Source organism: Amblyomma maculatum, chromosome 2 (genome assembly GCF_055883805.1).
Source record: "Amblyomma maculatum isolate TAMU_Amacu chromosome 2, ASM5588380v1, whole genome shotgun sequence".
Classification (NCBI taxonomy): Eukaryota; Metazoa; Arthropoda; class Arachnida; order Ixodida; family Ixodidae; genus Amblyomma; species Amblyomma maculatum.
Window position 1 is genome coordinate 41,610,738 of NC_139345.1, and position 7,035 is coordinate 41,617,772.

Below are 7,035 nucleotides of genomic sequence, written 5' to 3' on the forward strand. Positions count from 1 at the left end.
AGGAGAGAAGAAAGAAGATCATGATGGGTGACGATGTGGGAGAATGTGGGTGGATGGACTTTCAAGAGGCCAACAAGAGGTTTTTGACTAGCTTGTTAGGGTTACTGTGCCACTGTGCTGGTGTGCTGTTCTGCATTATTCTCCTGACTGCTGGATCCTGTCTTGTCTGCAAGCCTGACCGTTCACCAGGGATTGGCCAGTATTTGTTTTAAACCGAACCTAGGATTCATGTACAATTAGGCCTATAATGTCTCTAGCTTCCCCATGGGGGTTCGGCATCCTGGTTTGCCAGTCTGCCGGCCCAAAGCTTGGACTTGGAATCTTTCGGACGAAATGGAATAAGTATAATACCGGTGGCATTTGTACCAATTGGGGATGGATTCCTGAAGTTGAAAAATCCAAAAATAATTCAGCAGCTAAAGGCTGTCACCTCCCACTACCTAGAAATCTCTTAGGTGCGTCCGTTTGGCAGGAGTATCCTATGTAAGTCCTCGAATATACAGTGTGTGTCGGACTTGCTTCGATGCACAACGTTTGCAACACTGCCAGTAAAACATTTTATACCTGAACAGCTGGCATGTGCAAAAGGTATTATATGCGGCGTGGATTCGTCGGCTTCTCCGCAAGAAATGATTGAGGAATTTAATTAGGCTGGCATTGGCATCTTATCGCTATTCCGTTGCAGCAGGGATGCTGGTGGCTCTAGGGTGCCGACAGAATCGATGATAGCGACGTTTGCCGAGGCTAACTGTCCAACAGAGATTAAAGTATGGCCCATTGTATACCGTGTAGATCCCCTGCAGCCTCGCCCTTTGCAGTGCAAATACTGCTGGCGATTCGGACACAGCAGCAAGGCGTGCAAATCCGCATCACGCTGCAGACTGTGCGGAGACAACCATTCATCTGACGTGCACTTCTGCTGTGGTAATTTGCGCACTATGTAAGGCAGATCACCCTGCTGATGATGGTACATGCCCAAAACGCGCAGATGAACAAACTGTTCTTAACATTATCCAGCATAAAAAGTGTTCTATAGCAGATGCCTATGCACAGCTAGACCATAAGAGGAATTCGTATGCAGCTTGTGCAAAAACAATAGCTTCAGATGTGGAAACAGGCATGACAAAGTCGGTTGTCTCAGCTGTAGAGAACTCTCTTGAGGGTTTCGTCGAGCATATGTTAAGCACGTTTACAGAAGCTGTGTCACAGCTCATAGCTACAAAGATTTTTTCGACCGAAATTGCAGCTTTGCAAGTTGGCAACCCTGGTATAGCTGAATGCCATGCTCCTATGGTTGCTAGGGCCTCTGTTGAGGGAGATTCTACCCAGACGACGCCTGCTCCTTTTTCTTCAATGAAAGTACAGGGTCAGGGTCCTGTGGATACCCACGTGTCCACCGTTTACCCATTGGATGTAGAGATGACATGTTCGTCCCAGAAGCGTCGCGCTTCTTCCTCTCCCTCAAAATCCGCCCATTCTAACACTAAAAGTAAAAAAGGTTTCCCTAATCTTCACAATAATATTGATGTCTTAAAGGAGGCTGTTACAGCCTCCCGGATTCTACAATAATCATGGCGGGGTTAAAAGTACTACAGTGGAATTGTCGTTCAATTGCATCTTCGTTTCGCGATTTACAGAATCTTATCTCAAATTTCAACCCAGACATAGTTTTATTACAAGAAACTTGGCTTTTGCCAAATCGGCCATTTTCTCTAAAGTATTTTAGAACTTTTAGATCAGATCGCACTAGCGGCCGGGGGGGCGGCTTGCTAACATTAATTTCGCCAAAAACAATTCATCGGGCGAAGGTGTCACACAAAATTCTACGACAAGACTGCGAACTGCTTGCAGTTGATATCGCAATTCCACAGTCTGCTCCCCTCACTATTGCAAATGTCTACTTCCCAACAGGTGTCCGTACAACAGATGGTTTAAGTGATCTTTTGAGTTCAACCAACGGACTGATTATTGCTGGCGATTTTAATTCACGCCATGTTATTTGGGGTTACCGTTCAGATATATGTGGACAGCGACTTTGGAACTGGATGTCTGTAAATGATGTGCATTGCTGTAATCGTCCAGGCATAGCCTACATGCGAGCAGCTTCTAGGTCAGTAATTGATTTATCGTTAGCAGAAAATGGATTAAGGGTCTCATCATGGGCTACGGTGGATTGTGGTACATCTAGCGACCACTTTCCAGTGACGTTTAATATAGAATCTACTCCCCTTAGAGTAACTACTTGTGAACAAACATTTGTCAACCATAAACTCTTTAAAAGGTTTGTGAACTCCTCTTTTTCCTCCATAGCATCATCTCAGCATTCTGAACTTGCTCAACAAGCACTCTCTGCTCTGCTAGATGCCACTGAGCGTTCAGTGTTCACTGTGAAATCGTCTGTCCCTAACAAAATGTCATGCCGATGGTGGAACGAAGAATGTGAGAAAGCATTCCGTCGTAGAAAAGCTGCGTTGAAGAGCCTTTCCCATAACCAGTGTCCCCAAAATTGGATAAATTATAAATTTTATGTGGCTTCATTTAAAAAGACTATTCGTATAGCAAAGGATGAGTATAATGCTAATATGAATATTTATCTCTCTAATCCAATTAATCGGAAGGCATTGTATAGGTTCATGGAACGCAACCAAAGTTCTTCTCCACCACATGTAACCGAGTCGGAGGTGTTATCACCCAATGAAGCAAAAGCGAAACTTGAACAAATTGCGAACGGTCTTGCTATTCGCTTTCAAGCGCAAACGGTGGCTCCGTTACTTCGACCTACGCCACGTGCTGATTTCGTTGCAGTTGAGCCACCGGAATTGCATTGTATAGCGGCTGCTCTGAAACCTGCAACTCCTGGGTGTGACGGTATTACAGTGGCTATGCTGAAAGACCACTGCTCGGAAGTGTTGAATATTGTAAATTTTTCTCTGGAAAATGCTTGGTTACCTCAAGACTGGAAAGTTGCAAATTTATACTAAGCCTAAAAGATCCGAAAAAAAGGCTTTGATTTGGATAATATTCGGCCAATTTCTCTAACTTCAAATCTAGTGAAACTTATTGAACGCATAGTTCACCGGCGCCTCACAAACCATGTGATGACCCTGAATGCATTTAGTGATGCACAAATTGGGTTTCGTCAAGGGTGCTCCATTTGGACGGCTCATAGAGATTTGGGGAGTAGAATTAGGTTAGCAATGAAGAAGAAAGAAGTGTCGGCATTGGTCATTTTGGATATCGCCAAAGCATATGACAGTGTAGAACACTCTATACTGTTGAATAAGATAAACGAAATTAGGTCACCTTTTTACATGTTTGCATGGTTAAAAGAATTCTTAAGCAATAGAAACGTTTTCTGCACGAGAGGTTCTATAACTTCTGAAACTTATTACCAAACTAGAGGCGTGCCTCAGAGATCGGTGCTGTATCCATTGCTATTTAATATATTAATGAGAGATATTCCTGTTCATCCAAATATAAAAGTGTACGTGTATGCGGATGATATTGCCTTTTTCTCTTCTACACGAGATGTTCATTCCTTATATCAGCTATTGCAAGCCTACTTGAATGCCCTTTGGCTCGGTAAAGCAAAATTAATTCTCAACTTGAAGAAATCCTCAGTACTCGTTTTCCCACCGGCACACCCTCTTTATATCTCCCTTGCGTATTGCGGTTCACAAAGCCCACAGGTTGAATCCTTAAAGTACTTGGGTGTATTTTACCACTCCCAATTAGACTGGTGGCCTCATATCAAAAGTAATTGCCTGAAAGGTGAGCGAGCCCTTGGTCGCCTGATTTGAATTAGCCATAAGGGTGTATTTTACCACTCCCAATTAGACTGGTGGCCTCATATCAAAAGTAATTGCCTGAAAGGTGAGCGAGCCCTTGGTCGCCTGATTTGAATTAGCCATAAGAAATTCGGTATGCGTACAGATACTCTTTTGTTTCTCTATAAAACTTATTTGAGACCAATTCGGGAGTTAGGCTGTGTTCTTTTCTCGGGCAGTCCTAAATACAACCTACGACCTTTGTTGCTACTGGAGAGGCGCGCTTTACGACTATGTTTGGGGTTGCCAAAAACAGTTTCAAATGCAGTCCTCTATTCAGAGGCCCGTGTACGTGACTTGAACCCTCGATTTGAGCTGCTCACTGTGCGAACCTTTTTACGAGCACTAGAATTTCTGTCTGGAGTGGCTTCTCCCATTTTTATTACACACCAATCTTAGTTTCTGGATTATCATCGGCCGCAATATAAGCAACCACAATTTGTATTTACTCAGTCCTTGCTGTCCAAAATTGCAGTTTCGCTTATGTCAGTAAGACGTGTTGGCAATGTTCAAGCTACTTCCACACTGTGCTTTCAGCAGTCATTGTCATCTAATGCAAAACACTTGACTACCACGGTAATAAAGGGACACCTTGAAGATTATCTATTACAGTATCCACGACACGTAGCTATTTTCACAGATGCCTCACAACGAAATGAAAAAGCAGCAATAGGGATTTACTCCCAAGCACTTGATTTGAATTTTTCTGTACGGATCCCTGATTACACACCAATATTTACTGCTGAATTGCTTGCAATTGGTTTAGCCCTTCAAAAAGTTCCCGGTAATGTTACTCACGTAATCATACTCTCTGACTGCCCGTCAGTCTTAGCAGCATTAGAAAGTCCGAAAATGCGTTTTTTGAAACAAACCCTGATGTTTTTCCTTCCAATACATTTACAGGAAGTACGTTTTCAGTGGGTTCCGGGACACTGCGGCTCGCTTCTAATACAATGGCAGATTATTTAGCAAATTCAGCTTTCAGTGGGCCTTTTGCAGATGTTGTACCCAATATTATCTTGCTAAATATATCCCGTTTTGAACGATTTCAAACTTTAAACTCCTTGAGCCATGAGCCACTCCTTGCGACTACGGATTTTAACCATTTAAATTTCCATTTGAATATCCGATGTTGTACCTCGAGGCAATGTGAGGTTTCCATGACGCTCATGCGTTGTAGAATTCCTTCCCTCAATCTTTATGTCGCTCTGGATTCACGCCGTCGAATCTTCGTGCGTCATGTAATGACGTGGAAACAATTGAACATTACATCCTCTCCTTCCACAGGTATGCTACTCAGAGCAGAAAGTATCTAGAAATACCTCTTAGGATTGCCATTTACAGTTCCTGTCCTCCTCTCCTTTGGTGCAACCGTCAAAGGGTATGCCCTAAAACCGGTGTGTGACTTACTTCATAATTATAATATTGCTCCTGGAAGATTTGTGTGTTAGCGCCGATCTGTCTGAATTGTATTTTTTCTTATTATTATTTTAGTAATTTACAATTTTATTGCTTTTTTTTCATTGCTTTCTATTATATCGCCTCAAAATTTCAAGTTATTTCAGCAACACTAGCTCCTAATTATTAGGTTGTCTATATCATAGTCAAATCGACAGTATCAAAAATGTGTCACCTACAACGAATTCTGGCCAATCCCCCACTGTGGGTATGTGCCATTACAACGAGGGAGAAGAAGAAGAACAATGTGGGAGAAGGCATAAGAAATACATATACAGGCACGACAGCTTGCTTTTCAAGCGCGAATTAAGTCCGCTGGCACAAAAAAAAAAAAAAAAAAAAAACGGCAAAGAGCACGCACTGCCTGGATACCCTTCCATACATGACTTCTGATACCGCTATGCGAGGGAAATAAAAACAAAGCACGTCAGTGGAATGAGCGCCCATAGTACCTATCATAATCAAGTGGCAGATACATTCCTTAGACGCAATACAGCAGAGATATTACTATTCTTATACGTAATTTTTACCCATTCGCCTAAATCTGCGCCCCATCTGCTGACCGGCTCAGTGCAAGCTGAGGCAAACTCCTTCCAGCTAATTATACAGTAATATATTTAATGAACTGCTGTTGTGAAATATCGGAACACCTGATCAATAAGAAAATTCTCAGCTGTATTCTCAATCGAATAAGCATGGATTTTTCAGCAAATTCTTCATTGCTACTCAAGTTCCTGAAATAACTCACAATTACGCTACCTTAATCAACCATAAACTCCAAGCCGACGATGTAATCGCCAATTTTTCGAAGGTTTTGACCAGGTGCCTCATTGCAAACGGACTGACCAGCTCTTGGCATTAATCCTGCTGTATCACCTGGGTAACGATGTACTTTAGTGAAGCCAATACGATGGCGTAAACAAAGTCGACTGTAATGTTTAGAAAGTTTCATAGCGGCACATTAGGGGTATCATTAGGCCATACGCTTTTCACAAACAGGCGAACTATATTTTTACGTGCTTGCTTGTTTTCCTCGCCGCCATTTAGCAATTTGTTTTCTTTCTTATGTTCAATTAATATCAGCTGACGTAGCTCCGGGAGTATACATAAGATCGTTCTTGGAACGTTCTTGAATGAAGTTGTCATATACACTATGACCTCCTAATACCTAAAACATTTGCAATAATCTGTGCTTCGTAATTTTGATTCCACCAGCTTCCAAATCAGATGGGGCTTCACTTGAGCCAGCAAATGCACAAAAGATATAAAGAACGGAAAGCACTGCAGTCGCGTAGCTGATATTAGCCCCGTTTTCTCTGTCATTCTGTAGCCCGTCGAATATAGCGGCGCTCGTTAACTTGCACGCTGTTAGCGAGCACTTTCGCCCCTTAAAAAGACGGTTGCATGCACTGCAGTATGGAAGCGCATGATCGAAGACACATGGGTTTCCCTTATATTTTGCAAGCTTTTATTAAATGCAGAAGGTATGATAAACATCAGGGCCATTTTTTTAATCTACACCAGCTACACCTTGTGCAGCAAAAATTTATTGTAGGTATAGGAGATTTCCTACACTGGTGTAGCTGGTGCAGGGTAAACAAATGGCCCTATTACGATGGAAGAATCGGTTGTTTCTGAGCCCTTCTACAACTTACCGAAATGCACTCGGCCCTTTATTGATTATCAAATATTCTTATAGTAAACCTCAGTTATTATACCTATTCAATACAAAAATATTGTTCTGAGGAGC